This window comes from Boleophthalmus pectinirostris, unplaced genomic scaffold, assembly GCF_026225935.1.
Source record: "Boleophthalmus pectinirostris isolate CB_2022bp ecotype Guang Dong unplaced genomic scaffold, ASM2622593v1 HiC_scaffold_5, whole genome shotgun sequence".
In the NCBI taxonomy this organism is placed as follows: domain Eukaryota; kingdom Metazoa; phylum Chordata; class Actinopteri; order Gobiiformes; family Gobiidae; genus Boleophthalmus; species Boleophthalmus pectinirostris.
In genome coordinates this window covers 19,288,117-19,311,763 of record NW_026571404.1, presented here as the reverse complement: position 1 = coordinate 19,311,763, position 23,647 = coordinate 19,288,117, and the positions used below count along the sequence as shown (strand labels likewise).

Sequence of the window (23,647 nt, the reverse complement as noted above, 5' to 3'; positions counted from 1 at the left end):
TCTGTTAATTTCAAATGTAGAAGTGTTTCGTAATCTCAACAGTAAAACTCACTTAAACATAAAATTTGTTATTCTCTAGTCTAGTCTCAGTCCTCTCTTACCACATGACCTCGCCTCTGCTTAGCTGTAGGGATGTGATGATACCAAGAAATTTGATTTCAATACTTGTTTCGAAACTTGCACTTAGACTTAGCCAAACTTTACTGATCCACAAGGGAAATTACATGGAAAGAAAATTGGTTAAGAAATGCTCAACTCTTGATACTTAAATGAAAAAAATAAAAAATTCTTATAATGCAATTTTTTAAACAGAATACTTTATTTCCCCAGACTATATAATGCATTCATTCACAGAGCAATTCAGATTAAAATGTATTTCTGTAAGAAATAATAATCCGATTGACATTCATGTATAATAATGATGGTGCGTTTTTGTCAAGATGTCAAGCTAAGGTAATCATAATAACAGTTAACAGTGAGTGAAACAGCGCTTCTATCTACGTTCATTCGTAGTCAGTTGTGTATAGTTATAAACCTGTCACTGTTTTGCCAGACCAACCAGGCCCTTCTACATTCTGTGCCAATCCAGAAGGGTCTGGAATCAAACCATAGAGCATGAAAAACCTCCAAACTTGAGACGGTCCAAGCACAGCTGCTAATCTGAAGCACGTGTCCCTCAAATGTGAAAGACATCTCCCCTCAGAAATTCTTTCAACATTCAGAAGAAAATACATAACTTCTTTTACAACAAATAAGTAATAGTTTGGTGTTTTGATTGTTGATTCTGTAAAAATCTGCAGGGTTTCTCAGTCCTTTACATACTTTTTTCTCTTTGATGTGTAAGCAGCCATGTTTGTTTTGATGCAAATGGACCATGCTTCTCTCTGATTGGTTAACCCACCAGTCAATCATGCCTTCTGAAATTGGGAAGACAGGATGCAGCTCCAGATCCGCTCATCTTTGTTAAGTTTTTTCAAAGTGAGAGGTTCTGGCTGGCTGGGTAAGCCACTGTCCGCTGTTGTTTTTCCTATTGTCACAATCCATGGTCGTCTATACTGACTAGTCTAGTGACCATTACTGTCATGTGGTCTTGCTATATCTGAAAAGTTCAAGTTTACGAATGAGTATCTAGTATATTATCTTTAGTATATTAGTTTTATAATCTCTTTGCAAGCCTATTGAATTTTTGGAAATTCCACTTTATACATTTAGGACCCCAATGAATGACGCTATGGCCTACGTTTTTACATTGTACTTTATACTAATGCAATGCAAACTAGTTTTAATCCAGGTGAAAAAACATTGATCACGCTACATTTAACAAGTACATGCAATTGTGGCTCATTTACATAATTTAGCCATCCAAGTAGCAACACACTCTTCTCTCATTTGTTATTATTGCCATTAGGATTATGTATGCTATAATAAAGCCCCCATTACATTCTCCGTTGGCCTGATGCAACCACTTTGCCGATCTACTGAAGACATATAAATCATTCAATTAATGCACAAACTCATGACATGTGTAATCACGCGGAACTAATGGCCACTTGACAACACGGAAATGAGGTTGTTGTGGGAGACGGTTTTATATGATTCAGACAAACAGCGGAGACAAAGCGCGTGTATCCGTCAGACAGCCGAGGTCCCAGGACGCCAGTGGAACATCTCCTCACTACATGTAAAATAATGTCTGCAATGTTACACAAGCTTCGATGAATAAACTGCACAGATCAAAGAGACAGACGGCGTGATGTAAGCTAACGTTACCAGTCCAGGATGAGCCAATAGGCGAAAAGTAAGTGAAACTCTAAAATTGCAATGAAAAGATTTGTCAGAGGGCAAATGGCGGTATTGAGTAACATGCTGTCCTTGAAATATGAAAGTAACACATTTTAGACAGTGTTAGAAAAATGGCAATTGACTGGTTGACTAGTTTCATTTCTTTTTAAAAGCCTTAGACTTCTTTTAGTTGGGTGACACGGGCGTCAAAATGGTTGGTTGAAGGTTAGACTAAAAGAAGACCTATTGTGCTTTTGTGCTTTTGTCTGTTATAATCCATGACAGCCGTGGATCATTATGTTCTAATTTGGACATTTTAAATTGCAATATTTATCTAAAATGACATAATAAAAGAAACAATTTTGCAGATTTCAGTGTTAGAAAACTGCGGTGCCCAATGGGAGTTGACGTCACCATAAACGTCATCGCAACAAGAGTTGATGGGCAAAATGACATCTTGCTCAAACATGCACATATTTTTCCCAACTTCAGTTTAGTAAATAATGAGGGGAAACAACTATAACATGAATAAATGATGGTCCATTTTAAGATGTATTTTATTGATCCACGAAGGGAAATTAGATGTACACATTATAATATAAGGGATATATCTTTCAAAAACAAAAAGCACATCGAACGGTACTGCAACTCCAAGTAACATCTGAAGCAAAAAGAGGTCAGAAAACAGGGCAGATATTTAGATTTGTGCGCAAATAAAATTCAAGTAAATGTAAAATATACTGAATAGACTATACAAGAGAAGGGGGGAGAAATGCAATGCTAAAATGATAATGGTAGGTTTGACAAGATGTTAAATTAGTAATAAAACAATAAAGTTAGTTGCATCAGGAAGAAATTGGGCATAGCAGTCTGTCAAGTTACTGCATCTTGTTTATTATGGACACACCTGAAGAAAGGGAGAAGCCAAATAAATATATCAATATATCTTTATTTAGAACAGGTTTTGAATACATCGTTCATCTCTTCATATGATTTCTTTATTACATGTTTTGTCATTGTAATATTAAAGATACCTGTATCTCCTTGCCACAGCTCAGTGTGTTTATAAGTTTAGGATTACACATTGTGTTTGATATTAACATTTAACCCTGATTATTCATAAAGTTAATATTACGTGGTATCTCTTTTTTAATATGGCCTGATCCTCACACAGTATCTTTGTTTATTTCCTCCTGACCTCCACAGGCTCACCTCTCTGTTGTTGTCCGTATTATAGGGGTTTGTTTTCTTGTATTGTTACTCTATATTCCTGTCAAAACAAGATACTATTGTTGAGCTTTATTGAGATGATAATGTGCAGTCCTGTCACAGAGCAGGCGATGGTGTTGTATTGCCGCAATGTCTAGGAAGACAGATATCATAAGTCATTTTAGAGGCGATATTAGTTACAATTATGTCAACATTACAATTTAAAGACATTTAGAAACACATTTGAGATTAGTTTAGAGATTGTGCAAATGTAAGAAGTTGCAAAACACTGCATCTTTATATTCTAAATCTGAAAATGATGAAAAATGGAACAACATAATTTGCCTGGTTTCTTTCACTACAGTAGGAGATGCATTTACCTTGTTAACATGTTTTGGTTGATAGCTGCAAGTCATTTTCAGAGCTGTCCTTAGCTTGCAACTAGCAGCCGAAATGTCAACAAGGTAAATACATCTCCTGCTGTATTGTCTTTAAAAAGATTACAAGAAGTTATTGTACGAAAGAAGACAAAATTTGTGTTTTTGGATTAAAAGCATCCGTCAGAATGACCAAGAATGGCTGATACAGGGCAATAAATATGTGGTTATTTTTTGTGGGAATGAATAGCTTGTACATATATTTTTAAGACAAAAATAAATGCCACAAATGGGAAAAATATGTTTCGCAAAGATCCCTCATATGTTCTCAGCTCAGTGACCACGCCATACATCTGTAATAGGTTTGATTTTAGGTGTAAGTGCTAAATCTTAAACCATTGTAGGACGGCGTAAAACCTTGGTTACTCAGATAATGGATTTGCGTAGCCACTGGATCCCCTTTTTCCCCCAAGTCTGCATTTTCAGCTCTTTAAACTGGTTGATGAATGTTCAGCCTATAGCTCCTTGGTACACAGGGACATAGATTGGTAACGCTGGTAAGTGCAAAATGTGGTACAATGTTTAAGAGCGGTGCATTGGGTATATGGCATATTTCTTACTACAGACAGTTTAATCCATCCATCAGAGGTACAGAGTAGGAGCCCGAGGAGATATTAGCCGGTGAGAGCAGCAACATCTGTATCTATTCAATATATTTTCTGTGCTGATGCAACCATTTTACTAATCTGCTTACAGTGGATAAGAGACACTCCTCTGCAGCAGTCTAACACATTTATACAGGGAGCACCAGCCCTCAATATTTGCAAAAGTTTGTGTGCGATTCACTCTCAGATTCATCAGCCCATAAGAAAAAGATGAACCTAGCACCTCCATCCAGGAAAGATATTAAATTAGACATAATACCTGGAGAAACATTACAGTTTTAATCTCCACATGCATTTGTAGTAGGTCTTTGCCTGTGGGGAAAACATATTAACTTACGATCACACAGTAGTTCAAATAAAGGTAAAAACAAAAACAGAAGAAAAAAAATACTTTGCTTCAATATTTTCTTGCTCAAAAAATACATTAATGTCTGAAACCATTAACCTTTTTTTTTTTGCTGTCCTCACAATGGCAGACATCTGTTAAATTAGCATTTCTCAATTTCATTTAATATTAAGGATGCACCGATACGGGTATAGGATATCAGCACTGATGCTTAAATATTTGCTGGATCGGTTTCTTAATATTAGTTCAGTCAATATTCTGGTTGGTTGTATAAACTGATATAATGAGACTACCCACTTAAATATTTAAAGCTACAGTATCAAATCGGTATCGGAACTGAAAATGCTTAACTGATGCATCCATATTTAATGTCTCAAAATTTCTTCTAAAAAAAAAAAACCTAATTGTAATCTAGTCAGTTTTCCACCTCATGCCCCAAGCAAACATGCATAAATCACTCTTAACAACTTCTGTTAAGAGTGAATGGGCAGACAGTGTTAAAAGTCACATCTGAAATGTGCAATATTTCTCTCTTCCTTAATAGTTTTAATTCAAGAAGATAAGATATACTTGGTATTCAACTTTTGTATATATCCATTTTTAACTTCTGCCTCAGGTTTTACAAGGGGAGTAAATTAGTCTGCCATGGAGTGTGATTTTGTTTAAGTCCTTCAACTGGCAATGCACAAAATTGTCCATTGAGAGCAAAAAGTAAAATGTAAAGATTGCAATCCTGAAAATCCAGTTTCCATATCCTTCCTTATGACCACCATTAACCACTAATGCCCTACATTCCCACACAAGCCCCTGTATGGGAGGTATATACGCACAGGATTGAAGTAATTGAGATACTCTGTGGCTCCTTCGCGTTGCCTTGGCTGCTCAGTGAAATCTCAGATGTGATGAGTCAGCAGCTGCCTGTCCACAGATCAACCCACACCTACAACATTTATGTTTCAAGGATCCCTCGAGTGGTCATTTGCTTGTTTTACCGACACACTTCTCCTTAGTGAGTCCTGTATTCCCCTGGCTTTGTCTGTCAGCACCTCACCTCACGCTGCTGCTATAATGGCTGTGGTCTGCGTGCTCCTGACGCCTGTCTATCTGTCAAGGAGATGACTTCCTCCCCGAGACACTGTCATTGGTAATTATGGCCTGAGATAAACTCCAAGGCAACAGCTGGAGCCACCCTCAACATACAGCAGCAAGGTCAAGATCTGAAGGGCGGATACCGACAAAATGTTCCACTCCAGGAAACAGCCATATATGTAGACTGCAGTGGTTATCTGCAGTGAACTTGTGTTTAGCATGATCACAATAGTAAAATTTCTAACCCAATTTGAATGAAGGAAAAGACTAGACACTGCAATTTTGATATGTCAATTAAAATATTTTTTTTAACAGTAGGACATTTTTAATAAATCTTCAGATAATGTGTGGTTTCATACTAGTTCTAATAAACTATTGTAAAAGTACTCAGGAAAGGTTGAATTTAGTCCTATCTATGTGATTTGGATCACTATTGATACAGAGAGTATTTAGTGCAGATATTAGTTTTACTACTGATTTGGGAAGTACCAATACCAAACCTTTTCTAAAATGAGTATGAGTATTTGCCGATTAATACCAATACCAATACCAGATATTATTTTCTCAAGAGGTCTATTACCTTTAATACTTACTACTTTGTCTTTGCAAACTATGCTTCCATGCAAACTGGAAACCATAACAGTGAGTGTTATCTTCCTCTTACCATGGTCACACCTTAACCAATACGGACATGCAATACTTTAAAACATTTTTTGTAAATTACGAAACATCACAACACATGCACAACAAAGAATCACTAGCACCGCTTAGCCACATTGGCATGCTATGTAAACACAAGCACTATGTTGACATCCTTTCAACTATAAAAAACTTTTTATATTTTCAGAGTACATGTAACAGTCACATCTGATTAAAGATGAGCTTATTGTGCAGAACAGTTAATGTGCCTCTTTATGGTCAACTCCTCTCTGCTCAGAGGCGAGCTGTGAGTGTCAATTAAGAAGCAGCGCAGTTATAGTGGTATCGGGTCTTGGTACCAGTATCACATTGACGAGTACAAATATAAGCCCCTGGTATCAGGCTGATATCTGATAATGGTATCACTATCAGTACGTAGTACTGATTAGTATCTGGGTATTTCTGACAACCCTAGTCTGCAAGATCTAAATAGCATCTACCAATAATACCAACCACCACTATTGGACATTTTTCTTCTTAGACCAACGTCCTCTACCATACATATTAAAAAAGTTTGAAAGGCCATCTTTAAGAGCTTCCATATTTTTTTGTAATGACCAAAAGCCCAGTATTTCCACTTTTATTCCTCCTTGCTGCAATCACAACCTGGTACCCTTACCGCTAAAACCAAATTTAAAGCCATTCAGTTAAGCTCCACTCCATCTCCCCTGTTTTTTTTTCAGATGAGTCACAAAGCTACAATTCATCAGTCATGCACTCTCTTCACTGCATTCATCTTAATCTGCAGAGGTCCAAGTAAGCTATTCATCCCACCTGAGTCATCTCTTGGTGAAGTCTCTCCTTGTCAAATTACATCAAGAAAGTACAACTAGAAAACCACATTCAAGAATACACATAGCAGTTTTAGATATCTGTGTCCAAGGATTAGGAGTAAAATGATCTTAAAAATATCAATAAAGTTAACCGCGTGCATGTGTCTGTATCAAATCTCAGTTTCTTCTGTTTAATTATCATTCATTATGGAGTTTAATTTAGGAGTCAAAATTCTGCTCATATGTTTACATTTTAACTTCTATTTTTATGAAACAGTTGCCATGTTACCTACACCATCATAACATGCCTAATTCATTTATTTTATTTTTGACTGCCAATTTTGAATTTGAAACATGTGGTAATTAACAAATACAAAAACATAGTGACAGGACAGCATGTGGTAGAAAATATTATGAGAAGGAAGAATAAAAGGACCCACGTTATATAAAAATGACTCTTGTGAGCATCCTCAGAAGTTGTGTTTTGTGTCATTGACACATGTTTGAGTAATCTCCAAAGCTCAAAACACTCTAATTCACCTTGTGATGTCATGAAGTGGTAGTTTTCAAGTTAACAGCTACCTTTCACCTTTAGTTCAGTAGAGACTGGAAATTCTGAAATTATCCAAATGATTCTAGTGAAAGTGTATGGAATTTAAATACAGTGTGGAGGCAAGGCAAGGCAAGATTATTTGTATAGCACAATTCATACACAAACTAATTCAAAGTGCTTTACAGAATGAGAAATACATAATAATCATTATAAAATTTAAAAGAGAAAGAGACATTAAATTAGAGAGAAGAGTGCGGAATGAAAACCTTTCAGTCATATGCAAAGCTAAATTGTTCTGAGCCTGGATTTAAAGAGCATCAAAGTAGAGGCCTGTCTCACATCTTCAGGAAGACTGTTCCAGGTTTTAGCTAAATGAATCTGAAACACTGACTCGCCGTGTTTAGTCCTGACTCTGGGAACCAGCAGGAGCCCTGGAACATTTCCTGTATTATCACATGACCTCACAAGGTGGAACAGGGTGTGTTCCGTTTGAGTTCAAGTTTGTTCTTCTCTCTCACATGCAGGGTTTGTGTGTTAAACATATGTGCATGAAACAAAACAAGGAAACATGAAAGGATGAGGAATCGTTATGATAATAGTGTAATACGAGCCCTTTAAACATAAGCATTTTTTCACATTGAATAAAAAAGTGATTACAAAGTTGTTATTGGAGACACTGCATTCCCTGGTGTCACTTCAGGTCAGTCTGTGAAGGGCGTACCCACAAAATGGCCGACTGGAGGAAAAGTGCCATAACTGCAAACTGCTCTGTGTTCTTATTTAAACTTCTATTGTCACCGCCTTTATAACACAGCCCCTGACAAGCATTACTTTTTATAGGCATATTTCCTCTCAACATCTCGAGTTAGCCCAGGTTGTAACTGTTTTTATGAAGCTTTAGGACGAGCAAGAGTGATCACTTTTATGCGTGATGGAAGATATTTGGCTGCAGTTGTGCGCACTCTGCTTTGTATAGTGGAGGGGCGAGCTCGTAACTCTGCATGGGCCTGACAGATAAACTGAGCTGGTAGTAAATAATGAGATGCAGGAGGAGACCTTGGAAGTGGCCTCTCAACTAATTTAAAGGCTTTTTCTTATGAATTGAAATGAAGCCATAATCCACAACAGCTTTTTCCAATCACACACATAAGCGCTGACCAAAGGCAGTGCATTATTCATGGAGCTCCATCAGGTTTGAAGCATGAATATTTTTATCGCCCCAACTTTGCTCTGTGAGGCCAGCCGTTTATTTATTCTATAAGATGGGCAGTGTAAATTAAAATCACAATAGTCAACAGGAAATATTACGTCTCCCATCCATGTGAGTAAATGGACGTCTTGGAGGTAGTAGAGTGTGATATGAATATGTAGAGTAAAGGTTATGGCTTTGTTTTATTCACAATAAACTGGTGGAAGCAACTTTTCTTTCTGTTCAGGACTATGGAGAGACCTTGTATTTGCATGCTTCCTCTTCCACTCTGCAAAGACTGGGCCCTCACTCATTATGGTTTAGTTGGCTGGACATCGCTAACAATTTGCAGAAAACTATTTGCAATTTACAAAGTCATACTGCTGAAACTTCCAGGTTGGCTTGTCATGATAACAAAGTGTGATATATTGCTGAACTAAATATAGACGATAAACGATAATACTTAAACCAATTTATGCCACTAACACAATAAGCCAAAAGCAGATTTAAATCACAAATTATTCTAAATTTAACTGCATAACGAAACACTTCAGTTTTTAGTTTATAACTGTAATGAGTCATGCAACTCAACACAGCTCAAATCTAATCATATAGCTAGAAAAAAACAAAAAATGTCCCATTAGTGCAAAGAAAATGTGCGCATGATAAAAAATATTCTTCCAGCTTTTATATTACAGTATAGTAATTATGGTGACAGGTCTACTTCCAAGGTACTTGTACCTTGGTTAACTCCTTAATGTCAGATCAGGCAGTTACCGGCTTCACTCCTCCTCTCAGGTACTTTTCACTGAGACTCGATGCTTCACTGAGCTGGAAAAAACTGATTTTTCCTACACAGCTCCAGGGTCTACAAATCCTTTACATTAAGATCTTGAATTGGAATCTATGGAGTCACTTGATACATTCAATAAAATTATTTTTTAAAAGTGTTGTGACCGAGACATGTGTATGTTTTTCTTGAGAGATGGAAATGGTTTTATGTGATATTTTGTGATTTTACTGTTTTGTATTCATTGTGTTGGCTGCTCCCTTGGCCAGGTCTCTCTTGAAAGACATTCTGAATCTCAATGGGACCTCCTGGTTAAAGAAAGGCAAAATAAAAATAAAAATGTATTTATTCATTTATTTTACCTCCCTTTAAATTAGGGCTGGACATTATGGCAAAAAATTCCCTTGCATTGATTGATCATGATCTTCAATTTAATATATTTTTTTTCTTGACAACAAACAAGCAAGATTCTAAATTACAGATAGACTACTGACTTCTCAGTTAGAAAAATAATAAAATAAAATTAGCTGCATATCCCTGTTTAAATGATTTAATACTAGAGTTTAGACCTGGTAGCATAACAGATGGTCTTTGATGAGAACAGTGTTTTTAATTGAAAACTACTGCTACTTTTGTGTGTTTTTCAAACTGCAGGAAATTATTTAACTTTCATTTTGAATCAACCAATTTTCTGTCCAATGTGAGTGATTGGGTCCTTTTATGTCTAGTTTCGATTTGGCTTCAGTGAGACATTTGCATAAGTTCCAACCATGATGTACTCTCATTCACTACGAACAGAGATAACAATTATGCTAACACAGAAATGTTAGCGAGTGGGGCTAGGTAAAACTGTCTGCCAATGTATTATACAATAACAACAATACTTGCAAAAAAGTAATTTCATAGACCACTTGCTTTATCCAATACAAAACATTGGCAACATTCTCCTTTTTTCACAAACTCAATATCAACTAACTGCACAATACTGAACAAAGTAAGATACAGCGTGACACATTTTGATAGATTTGAAGGCCTTTCTGTAGACTTAAATATTTATAGACTGAAGTTTTTCTTCCTTTAACTACTAAACTATCTTTGCCATCAATCTATGTCATCCATTAGACAGTGCTCACTTTCACTGGAGAAATGAGAAACTTGGGCATATGGATTTCTAACTGAAATCAGTAGCACAGACGTACAAATCGATGACAGCTTTGTTTCTGCTGGAGACATGGAGCTAACATCGGACACAGACAAAGGTATAATCTGCTATTAGCGTTTGGATTTTCTCTTTTGCAGCTCAACAGCACAGCTCAGTTTTAGAGTTTATCAGATCAAACTAAATAATGGAGTTACTAATGATAAGTACTTCACTCATGTAAGACCATTCTTCCTATAGGATCTTGTTAAAACCAATTAGACGTTTTGCAAATGCATCATTCGGTTCAAAATAATATAATTTCTAAACCACTGTATTTACGTTAAAACTTTGGTGTTATAACACAATATGTAATGAAGATTTTAAATGGCAAAACCATTTCTTTTGCATTTCTCCTGCAAAAAACAGATACTGTAGAATTTGATAAGATTGTTTAAACTGCAGTCCATTCATGCAGTATATTGTGACAGTATTTCAGAGCTTCATTGGCGTCCTGTGGTGTATAATTGCCATCCTTTTGTCCATCAATTCATTCAATCTATCTCTCTATTCAGCATCACAAGGGTCAAAGTCCTCGTCTGTTAGCTGAAGACCTAAGATAAACTCTGGACAATAGTGACATAATTAACACTTGTATTCCCAGAACAATTGAGCTGGAGCAAATAAATGAGTGAAGCATATACATATCATGTTGTATTTTACATGTGAATACTCCAGGAGAATAAAAGTCAAAACAATTATGTATGGTACACAAAAAAGGTTAATAAGTGTGCCCTGAGACACGAGTACTTTTGTAAAGCTAGCATTTCAGTGCCAAATGTCAATGTTTTAAATGCTGAACTATTCATACAAAATGTTTTGCATGAAAAGATAGAGGACGTTTGTACTGGGCTCCATGGCAACAGGGCAGCACAGTCCACATATACACAGGGTGTTTGGAGCCACAATCATCTTGAATGTTCATCTTTCTTTTGCTTAAAGGTGGACTATGAAACTTTTCTGGTGGAGGGAATACCATTTGGTTGTCTCTATGGAGATGTTATTGCTTTGCCTGGAATGTTCCACAACAATGCATTAAATGTACCCATCTTGCATTTATTCAATTAGGTGTTTTGTTGCTAAAAATCCCTTGAAAAATTAGCATTTTTACTGTGAGTGGGGTTGCCTCTCCACACCTGTAACTAGGCCTGGTGAGGTCAAAATGAAGATGGAAAAGATTAATGCTCTTCTGTGGTCAGGCATCTCCACAGAGATGCCTGACCATCTAACTGAAAAAAAAAATCACATGATGCACCTTTTTATTTATTTACACCTACAGTTGCATTTACATCTACATGTGCAGCAGTTCTAACCATGGAGCAAGGCACTTTTGAGAAATATGTGTGTGAGGACACTAAATGGTCTTTTGTGAGATACTAACTTAAGCCAAATCTTCTGACCTTGTATTTGTTTTTAGACAAAGAGTTTGTTCAGAACAAAGTAAATGAATTTAAAGAGCTCTATATCTATATTATATGTCCATAGATACTATAGGACCAGTGCTTTTTCTGTGATGTTACAGTGTTTCACATTTGTATGCCTCAAGTCGCATACCTCTGTGAATATCCAAAGTTGCTAGGTAATGATGTTCCCTTCCTTTTAGCCTTGAGATGTGATATGCTTAGGTAACTGTGGGCGCTGTCATCTGCAATGCTCGTCACTGAAATCTGGTGATACAAAAGACATTGGCACATAATGTAGTTTGGGAGTGCATTATGGAGTAAAAAAAAGAAGAGGGCAGGTCAAAGCTGGGTAAGAGGAGCATAAAAAGTGGTATCTCAGCGTTGGGAAGGCCCGCAGGGGGACGGGGAGAGGACAGTGGACACAGCATACAGCGTCCCGGGCCACCTGCTGCCTGCCTGTCGACTCCAGCGATTCCCAGTTCTAATGAAATGTGACACAGTGGAAATGACGGCTGCACTGACAGAAGATACAGGGAAGGGAGGGGGAGGAAAGGGAGCTGTATGTAGCATTCTTATAAGTTGCCACACCTGTGCACCTCTGCGCCGCTGCTCCAAGGTGAGCGGGGAGAGAGAGGGGGGTGAAGAAGGGGGAGGAGTGGGTGATTTTTAAGTCGACAGGTGATACATCATTCAGCAGTGGGTCCGCCGAGGTCTACTCTCTCAGCAGAAAAAAAATGACAGGTGTGATGACAGTCGCACATCTGAATAATCGCCTGGCATTAATATATGAACACTATACTGGACCTTGACCCAATGTAGTACATGCTTTTGAGGTTAAAATAAGACATAATGGACAGGAGGAATTTTAATGAGAAACTAGGGATCTCCCTGTACAGAGGTAGGTTTAATACATGGCGGTATTAAAGGTGGACTGTGTAACATTTCTTGAGCAGTGTCGGCTGCCTGTTTATCTCCATGGAGATGCAACTGTTTTGCCGGGAATTTGGCAATACATTTAAATACCTTGCAGTGAACCCATTACAGGTTTTATTGTTAAACAAAGACCAAAAAAACATGCATTCTTGACCTGCAACTTGGCCCAGTGGTGCATGTCTTCAAGGAGCAGGAGGAGTTTAATGTCATACTGTGGAACATTCCAGAATAACATCTCCACAGAGACAAGCAGGTGGTGAAAGGTTACATAGTGTACCGTGAAACACAAATACATCTTATGCTTACATGATATCACACGGTTCAAGTATAACTGTCTGCAAAATGTATTTGTTTTACACTGAATTCAATTACTTCACAGCCCCAAAAGTTAAAATTTGGTTTGTCAATAAAGAACAAACTCATAGTAGTGCCAAAAATAAACTCTAAAAAAAAAAAAATTTAGTCAAGAAGTGAATGTATTGCCAATTAGGCCTTCGCATCTCACAATAAAGAATAAATATTATCTTTTACTGCCTCCAGTCACTAGAGTTAGTATTTTTATTCTGTTGTTTACTGTATACATCTGACTTATCAAATTGCATTAATTTAAGAAGCTCAAACAGACCTTGACACTAATATAGCTTGTGTTTTGAAGTCTGTGCTTAAAATGATCCTGCGGTGTGACAGAGGATTGAGATGGTTCCATGTTTGCTCTGGTGTTGTCATGTCTTCTCTCATTAATTCACAGCTGTAGTCAGACTGGGTGAATCACTTATCAGCACTTCACTCAGAGACGCACTTCCTGCTGTTTGAGTCACTCTTGCTTATTTAGGACCATGACACCAATGACATTTCTATTGTCAACACTAATGAAATCTGTTAATTGTCAGCACTGCAGAGGGTTTAAGTTTTTGCGAGCATGTTACGACCCAGCTCGTTTGGGGTGAGGGAAGTAACAAAATTAAAACCAAGATGTAAAATGGAATAAATTAAATAATGTTTAATTAACAGGAATGTAAAGGTAAATTAACACAAGACTAAAAATATACAGAAAGCAACCTAAACTAAGAAACAGAACAACAGAATAAACAGAGTTTTGTGCCAGAAAAGGGGTCACGCAGGCTTACAAAAAACGAGTGGTAAAACTTAGGGACACACACTAAACTAAAACACAAGTTCCCCAAATTAAACCACATAAACCCACAAACTGGCCTACTGGCATACTGGCCACCAAGGCCAGCAGCCCCGAACAGGTGCTGGCAATCTCCTTAAATAGGGGGAGGTGGCTGCAGGTGAGGTGGGTGTCGACTTGCCCCACCAATCACAGACCAGGACTCCTGCAGCAGGAATTAGGAGAACTTCGCAAAAATCACACAGCAAATTAAACCTAAGGCCTGGGGCCGTAACAGAGCATGACAGCACAGTGACTTTTTTGCTTGTTTTTAAATTCATATAGAGTTTATTGAACAGGGCAGTAAACAGGTGAAATGTGGGTAATGGGGAAACATTCAAACACTGGTTAATGTGCTGCAGTCAAACTGCATAGGCCAAATGATGTGGCCAAACCGCCTTGTCAAAGCCTGATCTTGTCAGATCTTAGAGGCTAAGCAAGGCTGGGCCTGATTAATACTTGGATGGGAGCCCGCTGAGAAAATCAGGTGCCACAGTGGGGCGCCAGTGGCAAAATTGCAGTTGTATCCTTAGGCAAGGCACGTCACCTACATTGCCTAGAATAAAAGTGGTGTGGAGAGAATGTATAATGCACAAAATTGGAAAACGACACGGCATCTGGAAAAGCGCTATATAGGATTAATGCATTATTATTATAGGAGAAATGAACAATGGAAACGTTACTACATTCTAGCTTAAGAGGTTGCTTTAGCAAACTCTGCCTCCATCTTGACTTTCTACACACTTTACTAATACGCCATGATGGGACGTTATTAACCAAGAAGCACTCTGCTACCTCATAATTATTGAAACTAGCTTACTACCATGACAATACACTTCTTGTTATCTATATTACACAGTTAGAAACCACGAAGTATGAGCTGCATCTCCATTTGTTCAAAGCGAACTAAAGGCACAACTGTAGCATATTTAAGTTGTAAGAAACATCAAATGAATGTGATATTCATGAACAGAGACCACATGCCTAACACCTTGGGGAGGTTTGCATCATTCCCCATAGCAGTTTATTAAAATGCACTTAAATTAAAATCCCGGCATATGGACGGGGTAGAGATGACAGCACATCACACACACAAGTGAGACTTTGAATCTGGGCCAGCTCTGGCAGATCTTCACTTTTTTCACTGGGCCAGATGTTATAGCAGCTCACAACTGTAGCTGAGATTTAACATGGGAGGGACTTCACTTTTTCTTCATATGGAAATTTAAATTAACAATTGACATATCCTTAGGGGAGCTCATGATTTCCACATTTTGACTTTATTTTTACAGAATATGGTTGAACAATGCTCTTGTAGATGAAATATTTACTTCAAGTATGTGTTTGCCTTCTCTGTTACAAGTACTGCATGTACAAGTGGCATGTTGTGTCAGCAAGCTCAAGAGACACTTCTAAGGAGCTTATTGACAGTCACAACCAAACACTACGGAAAATTTACACAGTGGCCTTGTTTCTTTTCTCAAAACAAAGCATGCGTTTGAAAGTTTGATGCTTCAACTAAACAAAGTGTGTTTGTGGCAGATTCTAAATAGTACATTTATGTCACAGACGGAAATTGAACCGCAAAGTATAAGTGCGAAAATAAAAGTAATTTACAACACTGGCACACGGTGCCAAGTCCAGAAGTGACTTGAATTTATTTTAGCAAATTAAAGGGACGATTTGCTGTGCCAAGTGACCTGCACAAAATGTGCAAAATATAAATATGTATGGCAATTCTGTGTTATCAATTTAACTTCAATCAGGAAAAGATGGGAAAAGTTTGTGATTCTAGTTCAAGTGTAGCTTGTGAATAAAGCTTAAGAGAAAACTGGTCATATGCAATATAAAAATGGCTTAGTCCCATCACTAACCACTTGTTCTTGTAATACAGGCGTAATTGCTCTATTAATTAAGCTAAAAACAACATTTGTCTGTGCAAAAGTCCATAGACTCATTATATCTGAGGCTAAACAAGTTTTCATTACCTCCGCCAAGGAGGTTATGTTTTTGCCGGCGTTTGTCTGTTTGTTTGTTTGTTTGTTTGTTTGTTTGTCTGTTAGCAACATAACTCAAAAAGTTATGGACCGATTTTGATGAAATTTTCAGGATTTGTTGGAAATGTGAAAAGGAAGAACTAATTTCATTTTGGGGGTGATCCGGAAGAAATCCTGGATTCTGGATCACTTTGAAATTTTAGTTAACATTGTGGTAAATGGGGCCAAAAATGTTGTTTCTCAATATCTCGGTTAATTATTGACCAAACCCCATGAAATTTGACTCAGGGATGGACAATGGGATCCTCTTTCATATTCCAAAGGCTGATCCAGATCTGATCCAGAAGACTGATTTTATCGCAATTTATATAAAAAAATGGGGGTAGTCCTTGGCGGAGGTCTGCGCTCTCTGAGTGCTTTTCTAGTTGTTTATGTTTTTGGAAGACTTTGTCTCTCTTGTTCTCTGGTGTCGATCAACTGTGTATTGTTAGTGTTGTTTAGTATTTGATTTCCGATATCTGACAATCCAGCTGCATGAGAAACGTGGATTTTCCATTTACCTAGAGCCCCAATTTACAGCACAAATTAAATATTCCGGTTGTGTCTTAAACTTTCCAAATAAAGTACACTTAACAATGTTTTTCTTCTCAATACTGGTGTAACAGGAATACATATATTTTAGACTCATATTGTTCTTTGAATTTATGTTGAACAGTGGGAGAGAACCACACTGTGTTGAAAATGTACCCTTCTTTACTTGTGTGGTGGTTTAGGGAATTTTGATGTTAAGGCCAGATTGTTTCCATGGCTACATAAAAAATAACTTCTTGTGCATGTAATGAGAATGGATCTACAACTGTTCAGCTCCCGGTCACAGAGCTGCATACATTCTGTGTTTAATAATACATATAATATCTTAACAATGATGCATTTAAAAAGGCAAATCAGATGAATTTGTCACCATTAGCGACAGGCCCGGAGCTGTAGTGTTTGTCTGCGTGTGCCAAGGCTCAACTTAGTCTTCCATGATGCAATTAGTGACATATTGACGAGTTCATTTGTGAAAGTAGCAGCCGCAAAAGATCAATGGCACCTCCCCAGTTGCAAATGCACAGTTTACATACAAACCAGTATAATTTTCTCCATTTTTGAAATGCTGAAAAGGCTTCATACATAATACATCACCTTTTGGTTATTTATTCATTAGGGCTGTCAGCACCTTCATTATAGATGCATATTTTAAATAGATGTGTGTAGTCAGTCTTCATCTGTGCCATTGCTTTTTAACACCAAGCACAGTTTGCTTCAGTTTACAACAAATTCAAAACTACATAATGATACACTGCTTTTCTGCTAGTTTAAACATAGACCACCATTAAATATGAAATATTTAAGTTTTTTAAGTTTTTTTTTTTTTTTTTACTATATATTGGATTTTATGTTTTTGAGATTTCTGACTAACTCAATTTTGAATTCTTGCAGTCTCTCAAACAACTGAGCTTTTCAACTAAAGACATGATGTTTAAAAAGGAATTGAGGTGAAAAAGACCAACTCAGTGTTGTCGCAGCAGTTGTCACAAGTCTATTTAAAGTGTCTGTTCACAATCTTTAGCTTCTTACAAACAGGAACATCAGAAATAACACATTTTAAACAGGTAGCAGTCATCCAAACATATTCCTAACACATTTCATCACCACAAATTTCAAACTTTCAAGAGGTAAAACATAGTGGCATAACACTGCTAACAAAAATTTGCCTGGTAAAACCAGTGTTACCCCCAAGTTCTCAAGTGAGTTTACAGTACTTTTTAAATCAGAGTTCATATGGAGTAGAATCCACATGTGTCCAGCTGCCTCGGAGCGGGCCCCACATCTGTGCTCTAAAGCGTGGACCATGCTTCTTACACTGTTCTTATTTCCCCTGTGCCTCCTGCTGTCCTATTGGAGACCAGATTTAACATTGCATTTACAAAGCTTTGAATAGACCTTCAACCATCACCCAGGGCTCAACCACTACACTTTTATTCACAAAGATGCAATTATAAAAAGTACTGCTGCCATTTTAGACAAATTGCTTTAAGTACAAAAAAATACATCTAAGTCCATGGAAATTAAATACAATGGCACCACTTTATAATAACTACATCTTAATTAGTTGTAGTTTATAAAAAACAAACAACAAATAATCACTCAGGCTTAGTAACTGGGTAATTAAGGGTTTAGGGTTAGGAGTTAAAGTCAGGGTGTGAAGTTTTTACTAAGCCTGAGTTATCCTTAATTAACTATTTGCTCATTATGAATTTTTTTTTACATCATGCTTAATTATTAATTAGTAGATATTAAAAAATGAATTCGCAGATAAAAGTTATATTCATATATGTTCATTTGATCTGTCATTGACTTAACTGTCAAAATCATCATGACAACGTTTATGAGGAATTCATATCAGAAGTATTATACGGAACAAACAACACAGTTTGGTCACTTTGTCACGAGAAAGCACTGGGATCAGCTGTTACTACAAGTCTTCCAGACACCTCACAAATGCAGAGCTGAAATAAGCGCCGGACATGCTGCAACTGGTCACAAGGAGTGGGCCTCAAGCTGATGGTCCAGAGGATCAAACCTGAGAGGAGCCTGTTGTACTGCTGCACCAACCAACAGCTGCAGCAGAGACTGAGAGAGGAGAGGTGGAGGACACAGGACCTCGAGAAACTACTCCAGGACCAGAAGACCATCACTGAGGAACTAGTTCAGCTCTACATCCAGAGGGACAATGAACTGGAGATCAATTTTAATGAATCTGCTCAAGTCAATGAGCAAAAGATTCAAAACCTCAAAAATGAAAAACAACAACTCCAGGTCCAACTCTGGGCTCAAGATCAGATCACTCAGGAGCTGTTTCATACTCTCACTGAGGAGAGACTAAAGAATCTGGACCTCCAAGAGCAACTGGTGGGGGAGACCAGTTTCAAACACAACCTGAAGGTCAGGGAGCTGCAGAAGAGCATTCAAGTCCCGCAGGGGGCGCTGTGCGAGAAGGAGCGCGAGCTGCAGGAGATGGCGCTCACGAGCAGAGAGAAACTGGAGTCTATGGAGGAGAGATTCAGGGAGCTGAGCAGCCAACTGTGTGAAGAGAACAACATTAAGTTTAGACTAAAGACTGAGCTGCTCCAGGAGAGAAAATCAAGACAGGTAAATAACAGCAGAGAAACATGTAAACATGTTTAGTGTATTAATATTAATATAGTAATATTGTGTTAGGAGGACACAGGTACAATCAAACACAATGTGGCTTTGCTGGAACAGACAATCAACAAGCAGTATCTTCAACTAAAGGAAGAAAAGGACACATGTGAGCAGTTACAGTCCAAACTTGCAGATATAGAATCAGTTTAATATGTTTAAATTTAGGTTCAACAAACCCGATTCAGTAAACCAAATGTGATATTTTAAAGAGGAGTATATTCGTCTCCTGAAGAGAGACACGATTGAGCTCGAGGCCTTGTTCAGAGGCCGTCTGCGTTTGGAAAATGAGAAGATGGAGAAGAAGAGAGCTGCATGTTGACAGCTCCGAGCTCAGCTGCACGAGGAGCAGCAGAGAAGCCAGAGTCTGCAGCAGCTCACACTCAGCCTGAAGGGGGCGCTGCATTCACAGAGGGAGAAGGAGCAGCACAACTACAGGCAGGGAGCACCTCAGGGAGCACCTCAAGGAGCTCCTCATTGGAAACGGGTACTCGGTCACTTCACCCCTGACCTCTACACACGCTGGGCCAGGAGAAGGCGGCGGAGCCCAGAGGTGAGCCAGCAACACTGAATCAGTGTACTCAGATTCTACAGATGTGTTTGAACAAAAAGCTACAAGTCTTCAGGCTCAGAAGTCCTCAGGAGAAGAGGCTAAATACCATAAATTCTGCACTATAAGCCGTTACTTTTTTCTCACACTTTGAACCCTGTGGCTAATAAAATGATGCAGCTAATATATAGATGGATTCTTTGTTTTTTGGCACATTGTCCAGTCATGTATACTGTCTATGGTTTGACAACACAGCAGATACACGCAGCCTGAGTGCACACATGGATCTAGGGTTAACATGAAGCGCTACACCAGCGCGCTCAAATAGTCGTGTGATAAAATAAGTTATGATGCTAAATTAACATTAGTGAGGGGGATACATTTTACCCATATTCGTAAATGACAAGAAGAAACGTCTCAAACTTCAGTAGCCGGACATCCACTCATGCCTGATTGATAGAACTAGCACCGCCCCTCAGAGAGAGCCTGAAATTTACTGAAATCCTACAAGACACGGACATGATACAGACAGGGCAGCAGCTCCTGCAGGATTCATGCGCAGTAGAGCACAGGGAGAGATGAGGGTGATGCACCGAGGAAGATGCTCATTTGATTGCGTCTTGAACAGTTACTTCTTTGCACTTCACACACACACCCTCCTCATGGAAAACACACAAAGAAATGCAGATGATACAGTTTTTAAGTTAACGGTAATTGATGTGGCTGTCGAAAGAAGGAAATAGAGCGGCTGCACGTGAGCTCAGCAGCAATGAGTCGATGGTGAGTCGTTGGCGACGGCAGCGTGACGAACTGACTCAATGTAAAAAGACGAAAAGAGCTTTCAGAAACGATAAAAGCAGACAGTCCGAACTTGATAACGTTCTTGAAGACGTGGACACCTGTGGCTTACATTCAGGTGTGCTCAATAGTCTGGAAAATATAGTAGCTTCAACTTGTTTGCTTCCAAATAAAAATAATTCCATGAGATTCTATGACTGTTTTAATATTAAACTTTTTTCAGTAATAATTTAAAGCAGGTTAAGAAAAAGTGTCTTTGGCTGCAATTTTTTAGGCAGATCTTAGGCAAGAAATGTTGTAATGTAATCCAAATACATAATACCAAAGGCTAGTGTACATTTCTATCCATTTTCTTTATTTTCTTTTCCTTGCATTTAAGACTGAAGTGGTTTGCAGATTGAGCATTGATTTTATACTAACCAGACTATCTTCCTTGTAAAGCAGGAAGAAAATTGGAACAACATAATGCTGCATCTACCGCATGTCTAAGAAATGTATCATGCATGACTCAACAACTACATTCTGGAGAAGAAAATTTGCCTTGGTAACATTTTCCTTTTATGATAACCAAACAGAGTAATATTTATTATCATGACTAATATTTTACTTTTACAGTTTCCCATTCTTTGCTCCACAATAGCTTGGTGTTATTGTGGACAGAAAATCACTGCAACAAGCAATTACAGCCAATGGCCTGCAGCGACTGGATTTAGTGAACTATTGTTGGCTGCATCAATCCCGTTAAACATATGAAATACAACGCATGAGAGGTGACACTTAATGCTGCTCCTGCATTGTCCAACCTATTTCCTCTTTATTGTGTTTGCTAGCATGACAATTTACTCCTAACCGCATTCGGATTCATGTTTCGCAGATAGCTCGCTTGCCCCCACAACAATGTATTGGTAGCTTTAAGTATGCTTTTTCTATAAATACCTGCATATTAGAAAAACAATAGTGTGTTGACCCAATTCTACCTCATACTTTATATTCATGATTGTTGACAGCAGTTTTCACAGCCAAAACCTTGACCCAGAATACCTGTAGGCCAGCTCAGATAAATTCTGTTATTTCTATAAGGAGTGCAAATCCCAGTTTGTTTATGTCAGCATCTTTAGCCATTGTGGAAGCAATTACTTATCTCATTTCAATGCATTAATATAATCTATGGCCAGTTTATATAGTAATGTTGAAAAAATAAATTGCTACCAGGACCCCTGAAGGACATTAGCATATTTTTACTCACTCTGCATTTTCTGAAATAAGACACTATTTTTTTCCAGTGAGATAAGTTTTCTTTTTGATTTTAATAACTTTTCTGAATGTTAAACAAATATTTACTTTTCAAGTAGACTGAGTCAGACATCTCAACTTCAACGGCATAAAGCATATTAATATTACAAAAGAATTAAAATATACATTATATCTGCAAAATAATTCTATCAAAGTTTTTTTTTTTTGGGGGGGTTACAAGAAAATCTATGAATCCAATGAATCCACTTTTTTTTAAACATTATTTGTAATACAGGTATATATTTTTTAGGATTTTATCAAGAATCTCACAACACAATATACAGCATATATATATATATATATAATATAGGTGTACCCCTAAATTATTGTTGTCCAGTGAATTGGAATTTCACGTCCAAAATGGCCTTAATCACAGAACACAAATTATTTATGTTTTTCAGCACAACAGACTCAGCTTTAGTGCAGTAGTCAATAAGTATTTAAGTGTATAACTCCATAATTTAGATTAAATAAAGATAATTTAAAAGTATCACAATATGCATACATGTTTAATGTCATATTATTTTTTTTCCCAATAATGCACTGAAGTTTTGCACAGATTTTTTTAAACATAACTTTATAAGAAGTATATTGCCTTAAAACTAAAATAAAGTTTTCTATTGCTGCCCACTCTGACAGAAGAAGAACATTTTTAGCATGCTCACCTCATGGACGTTATCTCGCTGACCCTGAGAAGGCTTGAGGTTAGAGTTTTTGTATCCGACTGTCCAGTGCGAAGTGCCTGTAGCTCTGAGTGCACGGTCTCTTTTGTTTGGGGAGCCGAGGCAGATCTCAGTATGCAGGGCCACAGCAGCAGCGGTCACGCTCCACTCCAAAAACTCAGAGAAATGGACATGCTACAAAATGGACTGAACACTGCAGAAAACAAATTGTTCTCTACACTGTGGGTTACAAGTCTTACATTTGTCAATACTGAATCAGAGGTGGCAGATATATCGAAAAAAGCATAATTGTTGTTTTGGAGATATGTAAAATTAGAATAAACAATAACTTAAGTAAAACAAAATGAAAACAAAAAAGTCTTTATAGAAAACTTCCTTAATGTCCTATATTACACAAAATGGCTTTAAGCCATGTAATAATGTTGTTTCCTCATCAAAAATGTATCTGGATATTTTGTTTAATTCACACATGTTTAAAGGTTGTATAGAGGATTTTCCAAGGAACGAGAAATCCAGCGACTGTTTGTCCTTTTTCAAATGTTGCGCATGCGTGAAACCACCCCCCCTCCCCTACAGCTCCCTACGTAGAAACGCCTTCTCCCGCCTCCTCTTTACGCCAGAAACAGGTTTGTTTACAGCCGGTGAGCTGCACATGACTTGTAAACGACTAACTACAGTGTTGGTTAGGCAAGGCGGAGAAGTGAGGAGCGGGGGGAGCGGGTGTGCGGACATTTCGTTCGCGGACGAGAAGTGAGGAGCAGGGAGAAGAGCGGAGCAGGGAGAGAGAGAGAGAGAGGAGAGGGGCGGTGCGCGGAGATTCCGTGCCCGGAGAAGTGAGGAGCAGGGGTAAGAGCGGAACGGGCAGCGGGGACAGGAGCAGGAAAGGGGAGCAGAGAAGAGTGC

General features: G+C 37.9%; 1 pseudogene; it reads left to right on the top strand.

Annotated features, from left to right (window-relative positions):
* Positions 1-14,558: 14,558 nt before the first annotated feature.
* On the top strand, positions 14,559-14,676 carry LOC129411650 (5S ribosomal RNA; annotated as a pseudogene).
* Positions 14,677-23,647: the final 8,971 nt, after the last annotated feature.